Genomic DNA, 15,890 nt, shown 5'->3' on the forward strand with positions numbered 1-15,890 from the left:
ATCGAACAATTTTTTTTTTCACTTTTTCTTTGGTAAAAAAATGAAGTGGAAGAGCCCGATTATAAATTAATGAACGTAACCTAGTTTATCATACACAAACCAAATACTAAGACTCAAGAGAGGGGACTTTAAAACATGGACAACTTTATAAAAGTTGCATGCGTAATGTGACGAGAAAGTTAATCGAAATTTCCTTCCATGTGCACATGACGAGTACTCGAGTCAAACTCATGTAACAATCTCTACACTCCGTACTATAGATCTGCAATTGGGGTCACTTCAAAGTTCCCTCAATTATGGACACACCAATTAAATTTATCACTCTTTACCTCCAATTTGAATACCCATATTCTTGCCAACCGTAGGCCCATAAAACAAGCACCAAATTTCAGTCAAAATAGAACACACTTCAATATTAGCAACAAAACCATACCTCCAAGTTCATGTAGTATCATGGATGAGACCACCACCAAAAGCATGTCATGATCTTCCCTTTAGCGATGCGTCAGTATTGAGCTTACGGATGTTCGGCAAAGGGGGTCGCCAACGACAAAAGTGGGTAGTCGAGCTACTCCGAGGTTGTATCGTTTGTCATTTTAGCCTCTTCTACCGTCTTTGCTAAACTAACAATGCGAGTCATGCTCTCACGGATTAATCCTATATATCCTCTTAAACATGAAGCCATATCGTCTTTTCCAAATTTGCCACAAAACATACTCCATATACCGTGCATAATTTGGCTCCACCTAACAAAGTTTTTCGACTTTGTGCATTAACTACTATTCTACTAGAGCAATTCACTTACCAAACAATATATTTCCCTTTAACATAACAAGAGTGAACTACTTAGGAGTACCTAAAATTTGGATTGATATTAAACGCGATACTCAAATGTTAAAAATGACACCACGCAGTACCAAAAATATTGTTCACTCATATAAAATCATTCACTTTATAAATAATTAGTATCTCACACTCGTGATGCACACCTTATCGTATTTCTTTTAAAATATTCCTCCGTCCAAGCTATTTCTCCATATTCCATTTTGGATTGTTTTACTTCATTTCCGGTCGTTAGCAAAAAAATATCTTCCTTCTTCTTTATCTCTTTTATCTTTCTACTTTATTTTCTTTCCTACTTTATTTTTATTGGGTTTGCACAGAAGAATTTACAATTCAAACAAATTAAACACAGATCTATTTAGGTGATTATTTGGACTCTATTCGCACAAATTGACATATTACATGCAAAGAACTTGAATTAAATTATGCTTCAGGTTGAATTGAACCTTTAAACATGAATTCTACGGAGAGAAGAACTATTTCCTTAGTAGGCTGCCTTGTATGTATAAACTTTTAATTTGGAAACAACACATTTCCCTTACACATCATTTTATTCACAACTTATACAATTACACTACACCAATTGTACATTAAAATCTGTACCAAACCAAATATTCGGGAGTATTGACTGGTCATCCAAATCCGAAACTATGCGTAATCCAGGTACCACTTTAATTTAATTATATCTTGACGCTTAAGATATAAAGATCCATTTATTGATTAAAGTCTGTTATTAACTTAATTAATTAATACTTCTTACGTCCCAAGAACATTTCTTTTGCACGTAAATTAAAAAATTGATGTGTTAAAGGTTAAAGTCGAGAGAGTAAAGTAGAAGAGGGAATAAAGTAAAAGAGTGAATAAAATAATAGAGAAGAAGAAAGTAAGTAGTATGAGAAAAAATAGAGTTTTTGCCAAAAAAGAAAATAATTCAACTATCTTAGGACAACTCCAGAAAAATACTATATACTACTACGACTCAACTACCTTGGAACAACCCAAAATAAAATTTATACCCTTTTATTACGTTCGATTTGACGTAACAGCAAAAGGCGGGTTCACTAATAAACACAATTTTAATCAATAAATATTTTTTTAGTTATAATGATATTCTTGTAAGCTATCAAATGCAATATATATTTATAATAAATCAACTTTATATATATTCGTAGGGTAGGAGGGGAGTGATCAATTATTAACTAATTAGTAATCCCAAATTAAGACTAAATTTTAGCCATTAGATTAGAAAATTTAATGGTTGAAATAATGCCACATGCATAATATGTTTAATTAAGAAAATTAATAAATAAAATTAGAGGGTATTAATGTCAATTCTCTCTCATTAAAATCATCTTCAAAACTTTAAATTTACGTAACTCTCTCGATTTAAATTATTTTTTCACAAAAAAATATATCAAATTAAAGATAATTTTATAAAGATTCCAATGAGATCTCAATTGCATATGTTTCGACGACGTTCGGATGATGAAATTTGATATTTTTTATTTTAGTTTTAAGTAAGTGTTGATAACCATATTTTTATCAACAAATACATAAAAAAATCTCAATAAAACCATATAAAAATCTCAATAAATATATGTTAGATATTTTCTCATGTACTAGTGTTGATATTCTTACGTCATATTGTTAATACACTATGTTGATATAAAAAACATTCACGAAAATTATCATATGATGACATAATGATGATATCGTACTTTTGTTGATATTTTGTCTATTATTTATTGAGATTTGTAAAATTTAATCTCATCCACTTATTTTAAAATCTAAGAGTGAAAATTTGGTCTTGATTTTGGATTAGAGTATAAGCAGTACAATATGACCCTTAATAGGATATACCCAACATTAGATGCAACGTTTTATAATTAAAATGGGAATAACTATTTTTTTTTTCTCATCATGTATTAAAAATTGAAAGAAAAGTTATAACATGATTTTAGAACAATTCCAATGATATTTAAGTTATTTTTTTTTCAAAACCATCTTTTTATATGTATAGATTTCCATTTAAGCTATTTTAATTTTGATTTAATTTTTAAAAGATACTCCATTCGTTGCATAAAAATATAGACATTTGGGATGATACGAGAATTAATGCACAATTGGTAAAGTAAGAAGAGATAAAAGGAAAAAATAAATTATACGGAGTATAATTGTTAGAGGAGAATGATGCCTACCTTATTAGAGAGAAAAAATTACTAAAAATAAAAGAGATTCTTTTTATTGGACATCCTGTAACACGAAAAATATTCTTATTTTTATGGGACGAATGGATAGAAGATAAGTGTCCAATCATTTATTTGTTCTCTACGTTAAAACTTTTGAAGAAAAAGTGAATCAAACTTTCTAATGGTTGATTTGAGAAATCAGAGTCTAAGCTTTCAAAAAAATTATTCGTAAAATTTTTGAGATAACACAAGTTCGAATGTACAATTAATAAATTAGAAAAGATTAAAAAAACAGTTAAAATATAATTAGTAAAAAATTAGTAAGGGAAGGATAATGCTAATCTTATTCGAAAGATAAAATTATCAAATTATAAATAAATTACTTTTATAGGACAACAAAAATAGAAAGATTAACTATTTTTATAAAACAGAGAAATTATTTGAAAGGCAAGTATTATAAACTATTCCCTCAATCTTGATAAAATTAGCTCATTTGGGAATGACACGAATTTTAATATGTAATTTTAAAATAAAATAAGAATAAAAGAAAAAAAGTCAGTTGAAAAATTATAGTGAATAGTGGAGAAAAAAAAACAGCCGAAAATGTTTCCACAAATTAATGTATAAACTATTTTAGTTCAGATGAAAAAGGAAATTCAGTATTTGTAACGGGAGTATTTAATTTTAAAACATGAAATTGGATGAGCAAGATAATTAATGAGGATATGGAATGAAAAGTCATAAATCGAACAAAAAGAGAGAATATGCTGAAACAAATGCAGAAATATCTCGAAGAATAGTATTAATCTGGTAAATAAGAAGGCGATAAATATAAAAAATCCTGATTCACACAGAGAAGTCCATGTGATCGATTGGCCCACGATATTTCCCTTCTCAAGGCTCAAACAAACATCAACAGATATTTATGAAATTATCACTCGAATAGACGATGCTGCATAGGCCCCACACACCCAATCTCGCCATGCAGTCATCCTCACATCACACGTACCGCCTCGCCCATTATTAATAATAAGAATAATACTCCCTACTTAACTTGCTTCTCGCTCCACACGGATTTCATGGCGTTTCTCGAGTTCGCTGCAGATCTGCACTAGACTATACATTTCCGTTTAATTTTGTGTTTAAAAAAATAATCGGAAAATGGTTTACACGCTCTCTGGCGTGCGCTTGCCCGGGGTGCCATCGGCCTACAACCTCGGGAGCAATGGCTGGAGCTCGCGCGCCGCCGATAGGACACCTCGCGTCTCGCTGATTGTTAAGAATAAATCCAATTCTCGTGAGTGTGGATTCATTCCCCTCTTTGTGTGTAAGAGGTGGTGCTGGTGTTAGTTTATTCTATTGTTCCGTTGCTGAACTATTAGAAAAATATACAATTCCTTTTGTTTGGGACCACCACCAGGCCTGGTGAGTGGTGATTGTATGGATGAACATTTTGTGCTTTTTGTGAACTTTATGAATCTGCAATCGGTGTTTTGGGGATCATTATCTTCCTACTTGTTTTCATTTCGTGTTGGATCTTAAATTTTGTTGGATGTGGTTTCGCGTCTATTGCTCTGTTTTTTTTGGTGAACTCTAGTGTGTATGAAATTCTGAATAATTTGCAGGGAAGCATAAGAGTTGATGGTTTCTTTTCATTCTTAGATGGATTAGGAGTTACCGACTGTTTTAGCCCCCTTGTTGTGGCTTAGTTAATCAGCTGAAAGAACTGCAGCAAATAAGTTAATTAAATGTGTAATAGAAAACGTTTAAACAAACAATATAGTAGAAGAGAATTAGAGGATGATATCTGCACTAATAGGTCATATTGGGCCATGATGAAGTTAATTGCTTCTTTAAATATTTTATCTTCCCTTTCTGTTTTAGCTCTACTTATCAAAACTAGGGTTTCAACAATCTGTATTCCCGCTGATTTATGTGCTTTTTATATAGGGAAGATTTTTGCTGGGAAGTCATACGAGTCTGGTTCCCAGTCATCAATGGCAACTACATCAGAGAAGGTTTTAGTTCCAGGCACTGAGAATGATGACCCCTTGTCTCCAACCAAGGAAGTGGAGGTCCACGAGACAGTTTCAGATAATCCCAAGGCATGTCTGCTAGAAAACCTTACTTGAAACATAACCTCGGACTGAGTAGGAAATCATTCACACCACCAGACCACTTACATGACTAAATCAGAAGAGAGACAATGTGAGAGAGCAGAAAACTAGTACTAACACAAGGACTTAGGTAGAAAATATTATTGTTGACTTATAAACCGAGCCAAGTTTGCAGTTGCATTTTGGGTACTTGTTTGATCTTCTGAGTTATGGCTATTAGCACTAATCTTGGGAACTGTCTTATAGTCTTCAGTATCCATTATCTATGATCTAAAACTTTCTTATAGATTGAAACTGTTGTGACTTTGTAACAGGTGTGCAGTAAGAATTTTTTGAAACTGCAAAATCTTCTCCATTCATTGATTTTATGTTTCCATGTGATTTTTGTTTCCAGATATCCGGCGAAATAGAAAGTTCAGAAACAAAACATGAACTGAAAGTTGACGATCAAGAAAATATAATCGAGCTCAGTTCCAGTGAAGTTATCACAGGGGAAGATCCCGCTTCTGCACAACTACCAGATGCACATGTTGTAGCAAAAGCTGAAGGGACATCAGATTCAACGTATGAAACAACAAGCAGTGAATCTATGAGGATAAGAGGGAAGATCATTCCTCCTCCTGGTACTGGTCAGAGGATATATGAAATAGATCCAATGTTGAGCAGTCACCGCCAGCATCTTGATTATCGGTAAGTTAGTATAGATAACGTTGTTGGAAAAATCAGTTTGCTAGAAAGTTAAAGTGGTATACAGATTATATTTTACATTCTTAAAGTTTTGTAGTGAAATAATATCTTCTAACTTTAACATTATATCCTCTCTCCTATTACAAATTAGGATCATAAATATATTATTTGATATTTCTGAAAGTTATTTTTTTGTAGTTTCTAGTGAAGCTGCAAGTTGTAAGTTGACCAATTTGATTATTTCACTAAACATCATGTCTTTCCAGGTATGACCAGTATAGAAAACTGCGTGCAGCAATTGACAAGAATGAAGGTGGATTGGAGGCCTTTTCTCGTGGTTATGAGAAATTTGGTTTTGTTCGCAGGTTTGTATGCTGGGCATTTTTATTTTGTTCTCTTGATATGTTGACAGCCATCCAGAGACAATCATGGTTTTAGAATCTGTTTGCACATATGGAATAAGAAATTATGAAAGTTCATTCCATGTGTTTTCACTACGTCTTGTAAGGGAACATCCATATAGTTGAAGATACTAATTTTAGTGGAAAGTTGATGTGTAAGAATGCACGCACTTGGGTAGTGTTTGTAGTATAGGAAGTTAAGAGGAGTTCTTCATCCACCATTCATACTCAATCTGGAGAAGGCTTACATATCCATATTTCATATAGGCATCTTCATATAACTACTAATGATGCTGTGCCGCTGACTATGACAATCCAATAATTTCTCCATCATGACAAGACACCACTGGAGAAAATTTCTTGGGAAACCATTCCACATGTTTTCTGGAGAAGGAAATGCATCATGTACCCATGGGATATTAAATATTGAGTACTGACAGCCATATCAGAATAGACTATAGAGGTTCGTAAAAAGCTGACTACTGTGATTTCTCAGAGCAGAAACTTAGTCCTTAGTAATCTGTTAGTGGGAAGAAAATATGAAAACTCAACAAGAATTATAAATCATGTTTGAAGTGTTAATGCTTTTATATTGAATTTTGAGAAGCTATACTTTTTTATCATCCAGTTCACCTATCACTACTATAATATAGTTATCTTTTGTGTAAAGAAATGCATATTTTACTTGATTAAAGAAACCTGAGTTTTATGATAGTCCTATCTAATTTCTAGTAAATCTTTTTGACAGTGAGACAGGTATTACTTACCGCGAATGGGCACCTGGTGCCAAGGTTAGTGCTGCTCATTATTTTGCATAAGTTGATATATATACTTTCTTTCAGTTCAATGAGTCCTCTTTCTCCTCTTCTCTTCTCTGTTACTCCATCCACCATGAGCGTGTGCAACAGTTGCCTTATTAGACGTCCACAAAGAGTGTGCAACTTTCCTTTTTTTGAACACATCTCATTATAATTTACCTTCACAATACTTTCTTATTTTCTACCCATGGCCCACAATCTTTATCCAATATATATCCCTTGTTGGGACACTTTCTCTTCTAGCCAAATATCTACATGACATTTTATTAAAACTCGTGTCACCCCCAATGTTGCACCCTCTTAGTGGATGAAGGGAGTACAATTTAACAAACAAGCTGATAATACCTGATGAAACCCCTCATAATTTGCTTCTTGCCCTAGTCTTTTTGGCGTTGTAAGTGTTTTTGGGTCTCTATCTGCCTAAACTGATCACATGTGAAATATACTTGATTCTTTCATTTATTGGCTCTTTCAATATCTGCCAACTTCCTTTATATCTCTTTTATTTTATTGCTGCTATGAATTGACAATTCTTACCGTGCAGTCGGCTGTACTTATTGGAGATTTCAACAATTGGAATCCTAATGCTGATGTCATGACTTGCGTAAGCTTTTCTTCCCCTGTTTGTTATTCAACATTCTCTTGATATTCAGGGATTCATATTATTGGACAAAGATATTTTTCATATGCTTGAGCACTCACAATTTGAGTACAAAGCTGCTTTTCATTTTCTTTTGTCTTTCTTTCCTCTCTATTGCTAGTTTCTACCCTTAGCATTGTTAGACCACTACCAAATCTTGGTTGCATGTGCTTTGCATTGTTAAGACTGTTCTCTCATTTGCGTGTTGCATGATGATCAACTTCATGAATATTTGCCACATGATTAATCTGAAAGAGTTCATTACAGAATGAATTTGGTGTTTGGGAGATCTTCTTGCCAAACAATGCTGATGGTTCTCCTGCTATTCCGCATGGTTCCCGTGTGAAGGTAATATCCATTTATATGAGTTCATGATAGTATTTCTCACTTAGATCTCTGACTGTACTTGAACACTATTACAATCACAAAATCTTAATCTCAATCACTTGTGATTATTACTTTTTGTGGTACTATTGACAAGATGTTAATCATCATATCTATAATATAATATTCAAATGTAGATCCGTATGGATACTCCATCTGGCATGAAAGATTCTATTCCAGCTTGGATCAAGTTCTCTGTTCAGGCTCCGGGAAATTCCATTTAATGGAATATATTATGATCCTCCAGAAGAGGTATTCATGATTTTTCTCTGTTATTCTTGTAATATTTATTGCCTCTTCGGTAGTTGATCCACCTTTTGGATGACTGGAGAACTAGAAACAAGGGGAAAATAAGTGACTCAGTTTTCTGAAGTGGACACTATCATAATCTAAATCTGAGTAGATTGCTGTTTCTAGCCATTTCACAATGTCTACTGTATATATATTAATAGTAAGAGATATTAGATACAGTGATCATGCAAGAATAAATTTAAGTGTTGCACTAAAAGTTTTGCTCTCCAAGTCAGAAGAGAATAAATCCATTTCATGTCTCATCCAGACTGCTATCGGCTATGAATCAATGTGCTACAGCCGGATCCTTTCCCTTTTTCTTGTCTGTCAGGGATTTGGGATGAGTAGTCATTTACCTGATGTAGTTTTCTTTTAGATTTCGTTTGTTCTCAGGCCTCAGCTAATGATGCACTAAGTATACTTTTCGCAGGAAAAACATGTATTTGAACATCCTCGTCCAATGAAACCAAAATCACTGCGGATATATGAGTCTCATGTTGGAATGAGTAGTAAGGTATGCTTCTATTCTCTAAAGATTTTATAAGTAAATTCAACTAGGTAACTTATCTGGTGCCTTTTCTTTTATTATGAATAACTGAGCCAACTTCAGTATCTTATCCATTTCCTCCTCAACAACTAAAAGAAAATTCATGAGATGCAGAAGCATAGGAGTATTAGATGAAAGATCCTTTTGAAATGGGCTTGAAATGGTTAACAAAAGTTGATATTAAAAATTATTTGCCATAAATCTGGCTCTTAAAGCGCATCAGACAATCCATAAACTTTTGGAAGAATTCGATGTGTTTTTCTCTTTGAATTAGTTGTGCCAACTCAAGAAGTTGGGACATATAACCTTTGCCATGGACTAGTAAAGTTAATTAGAATCTTTAGATTTCCTATATTATACTGTTTCATGTTCAAATGCAGAACCTTACCTGTTTTATTGTTGATGTTGGATGCAGGATCCTGTTATCAATACTAGTAAACTTCAGAGAGAAGTTCTCCTCGCATCAAGAAATTGGGGTATAATGCTGTTCAGATAATGGCAATTCAGGAGCATTCGTATTATGCAAGTTTGGTAATATGCCTCACTCTAGTCATGAATTTTCCTTATATAGAGCTATACCGTATCCTCATCTTCTACTTTTTCTGCACTTTGGCTGCTGATATATTTTTTATCTCATTCTTGTCTCAGCTACCATGTGACTAACTTCTTTGCACCAAGCAGTCGCTTTGGGACTCCAGATGAGCTTAAGTCTTTGATAGATAGAGCTCATGAATTGGGCTTGCTTGTTCTGATGGATATTGTGCACAGGTATATTATTCCAAAAAAAACAATCATTGAAGTATATGAATGCTGTCTCTAAATTACATATAGCTGTTTAGCATCATGTTCTCCACGGGGATGTGATGTTATTAGGGATCTCATTTCAGTTTTGGATATTCCAGTCTGCTATCTGGAGTATTAGTGGTACGATATGTCAAGAATTAAAAAAGCTAGAAGTTTAATGATTAGAAGTGTAGAAGATCATCTTTAAATTTAAAAGTGAAGAAGTCTATCTTCAAATGTTATCTTATTTCCTTTGTATTCTGAGAGTCCTATAAATAAGTCCCCATAAGTTTGAGAGCAATGTTGAATATTGAATTTAGTTTAAGACTGTAATTTACCTTAGGAACCTCATTAGACTGATTACCTATAAGAGAATTGTTTATTACTATTATTATTTATTTCAATTCATTACAGTCTGTTTTCCATCGATTTTTTGTTCTTACTATACCTGCCAGCCTCCCTCGCTTCTTTTCTATAACACAGTCTTACTTTATTATGACATTTTATCAGAACCCCTGAATTTTTCCTGGGAGATCCAAATGATTATCAGTTTAGGTGGTGATTTGAGAACTCAAATTATTTTTATTGAAGAATTTGGAGACCTGACTGGAAGTTCTGCTGCATTAGTTGTTTATGCAAGCATCTTAATGGATAGCTATTCTGATAATCCATCTTGCTGCTTTATCGAGTCATGCATCAAATAATACTTTGGATGGATTGAACATGTTTGATGGCACTGATGCCTGTTACTTTCACTCTGGATCGCGGGGTTATCATTGGATGTGGGATTCTCGCTCTTTTAACTATGGACAGTGGGAAGTATGTACTGTCTAGATATCAATTATACAACAGATTCTGCTACTGTTATTCTGTTTGCCTAATGCATCCTCAATCGTAGGTCTTGAGGTTTCTTCTCGAATGCAAGATGGTGGCTAGATGAGTATAAGTTTGATGGCTTCAGATTTGATGGGGTGACATCCATGATGTACCCACCATGGTTTAGGGGTATTATCTTTTTGTTAACGCATCTGTTCATTTATTGATGAATGTGGTTAATCATGCAATTAGTAATCTATGACATATCAAATATAATGCTCACCTAGAAAAATTCTATTCCACCAGTGGCCAGTACAATATTTGTTTCTTGAAGGAACACAAAAGTGGTAGTACAATCTGTTAGTTGTGTGAAGAAAAAGGAGAACGGGGTGCCAATTATTGTCAACCTAACTGAAATACTTCACGAACTTCGTTTTGATTCTCGAATTTGTGTAAGATTTGAAATTATGTTGATCAAACTTTCTTCTGCATTTTCAAATATTGTTTTCACGACTTCTTTCACACCTGTTGCAAGCCTACCAAACTAATTTGTTTACTTTCTCTATCCAGCATCCACCAAAGCTTTCTCCGGATAATCTCTAAATTCCAATCCTTACCTTTCTAGCTTGCCCAGAACTCCTGTCACGATTTGTACTAAATTATTAAAGTCGTGGTACAGACATTTGTTTCTTTTTCTTTAGATTCAACCAGTTTTTTTGATGATCTGTCAACTAGTCAAGAATTGCTCCTTGAATCTTTTTTTCAACTGCAACAGGTTTGTCTTTTACTCACGAATGCTCCTTATGTTTTGGGGCAACTTTTCTGCACCCCAGCCTTAGTATCCACAAGTTGGACTTTGCTCTTCTAATTTATACCAATTGTTAAACAAAAAACATGTGAGGAAAAGAAAAATAATATAAAATTCATTTGTGACAATACCAGTCGGTTCAGGCCTGTTTTCTTATTCTTTACCTTTTCTTTGAAATATTCTCATACATATTTCATTAAACAGGGTACTCTGTTTCAAGGGCTTTCTTTAATCTATCATTTTTGGTCTGTGAGGTTCCCATACTTTCTCTTCCAAGCATCCTTTTTGGATGTTTGACCGGAAAGATTCTCTTATTTGTCATCAAATAACAATTGTGTCATGTACTAAATGGATATTCAACATCAGCATCTATTTTTAACATTTTCCATTTATGCTATTTCATCTGGTCCCAGGTAGATGATATAATCTAGACTGTTCACTCACAAGTTCTGTACCGATAAACCATAACAGATTGTGAGCTAGCTTAAGATGATGTAACTCAGCATGAATATAAGACTAACCTTAAGCATGCATTGAGTTTGCCATTCCCGCAATAGAATACTGTTTCTAGAAGCCTTTGAGCATAATTTGGTTTACGCCCTGCTCTTAATGTTAATCAGTAATATCCAGAGTTCAGACTAATGTATTCTTTGATGAAAGGTGGCATTTACTGGGAACTACAACGAGTACTTTGGGTTTGCAACAGATGTTGATGCAGTTGTCTATTTGATGCTTGTCAATGATATGATTCACGGGCTCTTTCCTGAAGCTTTGACAATAGGTGAAGATGTAAGTTTGTAGATTTAACATAAAACAAAGTATGTCATGACGTCATGCCTCGTTTATTTTGTTCTGTCTGATTGTTTGGATGTTTTTGGGTTGGGTTAGACGGAAGAAGCTGGATTTGTTGAAATAAGATCTTTAAGTGGTAAAGATTATAAGGGAGTGAAGATCCAACCTACAGGAGTATTTTTTCTCTAAAAAGTAGTTGCACACATACTTTTTCTGATATCTTAAGCAATCAGTTCAAATATTTTTCATTATCACTTTTCAGTTTTTTCTTGTTCATATCCCTGGTTAACAAAAGAATCACTAAAAGTCTTATGCCTGCAACTTGCAAGCGGTAAATCTTTGCTAAAATCTTTGTTATTCTAAAGTTGCATAAATTTTTCTGAACTTATGAAACAGTTGATGATTTCCTTCATATGCCAATGCTTTGTCACAATAACAATCTTCATTATTCTGAAAAGACAGTATCTATTTTGATGTCTACACGTGACTGTCCTTAATCGTATATTCTCTTATTTCAGGTCAGTGGAATGCCAGCCTTTTGTATTCCTCTTGAAGATGGAGGTATTGGATTTGACTATCGTCTGCACATGGCTATTGCCGATAAATGGATTGAGACTCTCAAGTATGTGCCCTTGACACTCTAATACCTATGTACTGACTATAAAACGATAAATCTCATTCCTTCCTTTAAGGCAATGTTTCTTGGTGATATGACTATAATATTGGGTGATTTGATGCTATCAGTGGATTTCTCTTTTACTTATTTTCAATTTTCCACTAAGTTTATACAGACAGCAACTAATTAGAAAAATACTAGCTATTATCTACACGCGTCGAGTGCAATCTATTTTGCCACTATATAACCTCAATTTTATGAACTGGACATCTTAATCTTCAAATACTAAGTTGGAAAATATTAACTTTTAACTCTCCGAATTTACATTAATTTTATATTTTATGTTGGGACCACATAATGCTTTTACTATCCAGTGTCACTCTTCCCTTACTCTTTGATTCAGGAAAAGGGATGAAGATTGGAAAATGGGAGATATTATACACACACTTACGAACAGAAGGTGGAATGAAAATGTGTCGCCTATGCAGAAAGTCATGACCAAGCTCTTGTTGGAGATAAAACTATTGCATTTTGGTTGATGGATAAGGTCAGAATATGTTTTAAGTTACCAATATGTAATTGCTACTTCTATTCTTGAAAGCATGTAGGAGTTTAATATAGTTGCACTCGTTATCTATTTAGAAAAATTATACTGCATTGCACATTTAATCCGTTTGTTCAATAGTTCCAACTTATTGTCTTAAAGAGGAGATATATTTTGCTTTCTCTAGAAACTCTGATTATATAAATATTTACGTATATCATGAATGAACTAATTACGGCTTCAACAAAAATAAGGAAAATTATGAGAATATGGTTATTTGAACCAATGATAAAATATCTTCTATATCTTCATTAGCCAGGGTTCCAAAAATGAAGATCAATTGAACTGACTAGTTGCCATTTTATAGTTGCAACCACTTCCATACTTCTCAGGAGAAGTTAAAAATACATATTGACACCATAACAAATATACTGAATATCTTGATGATGATATTGTGTGCCAGTATGATATACTAATATAAACTTATTCTGTCTTCTGGATCTGTCTCAGGATATGTATGATTTCATGGCTTTGGATAGACCATCCACACCTGTAATTGATCGTGGAATAGCATTGCACAAGATGATCAGGCTTATAACAATGGGATTAGGTGGGGAAGGATACTTAAATTTTATGGGAAATGAATTTGGACATCCTGGTAGGTGCACATGAAAAATTTGCTGCGCTAAATGAATCATAAGTACTCTCTGATTGTCCTTTTAATGCGAATCAGAGTGGATAGACTTTCCCAGAGCCGATCAACATCTTCCTGATGGCACAGTAATCCCAGGAAATGGGTTCAGTTATGACAAATGCAGGCGTAGATTTGATCTGGTAAGTTTTAATGAGTTTAGTTACGTTTTCAAGTTGTTAGATTTGCTTGAGCAACTTGTGCTCTCTTGGTTTCTCAACTGTTGGACTATGACAGCCAAATACTTATACGATTGATATTGAATTAAAATAGGAATACTAACAAGAAACATGGCCCTAAGGACTCAAAAAAGTAAATCTTGGTTCTTTGCAAGGTATTTTGCCTTCTATATTGGCTATAAAATTGATTTCAAATAGGAATACTAAACAGGAAACATGGCCTAAGGACTCAAAAAAGTAACTCTTGATTCTTTGCAAGGTATTTTACCTTCTATTTTGGTATACTTTCCACAATGAAGTTAGTATAATACGATAGCATCCTATGTTGAATAATCAACTTTGATTGAGTTACTTTGTGCAAAGATATTTTGTGGAGCACTGCTGTGTTACATCATCATTAGAGATCCCTGCAGCAGTTGCATCTTTTCTTTAATGAACATTGATGTATATGCAGGGTGATGCAGACTATTTGAGATATAATGGATTGCAAGAATTTGATCGAGCGATGCAACATCTTGAAGAAAGATACGACGTATGTATTTCTTGCTCTGAGTTTCCTTGCATTATTTAAACTAAGGGTATCTTTTGCCCCTTTCTGGTAACTATAGATATTATACAAACAATAATTTTTTAAATAATTTTTTAGTGAAACTGAAGACGAAAAAAGCCATTATCAGGTAACAAAAGTAAAATCTGGCCACTAATATAAAAAAGTCGAAGTATCCACATTTACTATTTTACTACTACTATTTAGCCACACTTTATTTGATTTCTTCACAACTAAGAAGGCTATAAGTGTGCGTTGAAGTAAAAAAATGTAGTTCTTCACACTTAAAGAGTGTTTAGGGTAGTGAATTATAGCAATCACAATATAGTGTATTCTTAATTGTGAAACTATAGAACTGAACAAAATCACTGATTCACAACCAATGCATTATTGGTTGTATATGGTAAAGAGGTCGCTATAGCTCAAGAGTAATTTTGTGATTGTGCATAAATTATTGGCTGATTTTTACTTCAAAACAATTAGTGGATAATTTTACTTTTGTTATATGATAATGGATGCTTTTAGGTATTTACACATAATTCTTTTATGGATTCAAGTGTGTTAGCATAGCATTCTGCACATATAGATTTGGAAAATCAACATGCATGTTGTAATTGCTCCTATTGTTTCATATATGATGTATTGATAATAGTCATATCGGTTTAGCTTGTAGTTGGACATGCAAAAATATTTCTTTAAAAACCAGAAACATACTACCTGTGTCTGGTAAGAGCCTGTGATTATTTTCTTGAGCTTGCTCCTCTCAACTAAAACCTTCAAGAGAACTGTTCTCAATCAAGACTCCAGTTTTAAATGCATTTGAGTTTATTTTCTTAGGTAAAATAGATATAAACAGCCAAAAATTGTTTTCTGCAGTTCATGACATCAGAGCATCAATACATATCCAAGAAAGATGAAGGAGACAGAATAATTGTATTTGAGAAGGGTGACTTAGTCTTCGTCTTTAATTTCATTGGAGTAATAGTTATTCAGACTACCGGTTGGCTGCTTGAAGCCAGGAAAATACAAGGTACATTGTGAAAACAATTGATTTTGTGTTGTAATACTATTGTTTTTTGTTCTTATTGATTTGTTGATCCAGTTGTTGTTTAGCCCTTGAACCAATTTTAGCATGGCTATAATTTCAGGTTGTTTGACTCAGATATTCCTATTTGGAGGCTTCAACAGAATAAAATC

At 33.5% G+C, this 15,890-nt stretch overlaps 1 pseudogene; it reads left to right on the forward strand.

Moving 5' to 3' along the window:
• Positions 1 to 4,054: 4,054 nt before the first annotated feature.
• On the forward strand, positions 4,055 to 15,744 carry LOC125207209 (annotated as a pseudogene).
• Positions 15,745 to 15,890: the final 146 nt, after the last annotated feature.

Source organism: Salvia hispanica, chromosome 2 (genome assembly GCF_023119035.1).
Source record: "Salvia hispanica cultivar TCC Black 2014 chromosome 2, UniMelb_Shisp_WGS_1.0, whole genome shotgun sequence".
NCBI lineage: Eukaryota > Viridiplantae > Streptophyta > Magnoliopsida > Lamiales > Lamiaceae > Salvia > Salvia hispanica.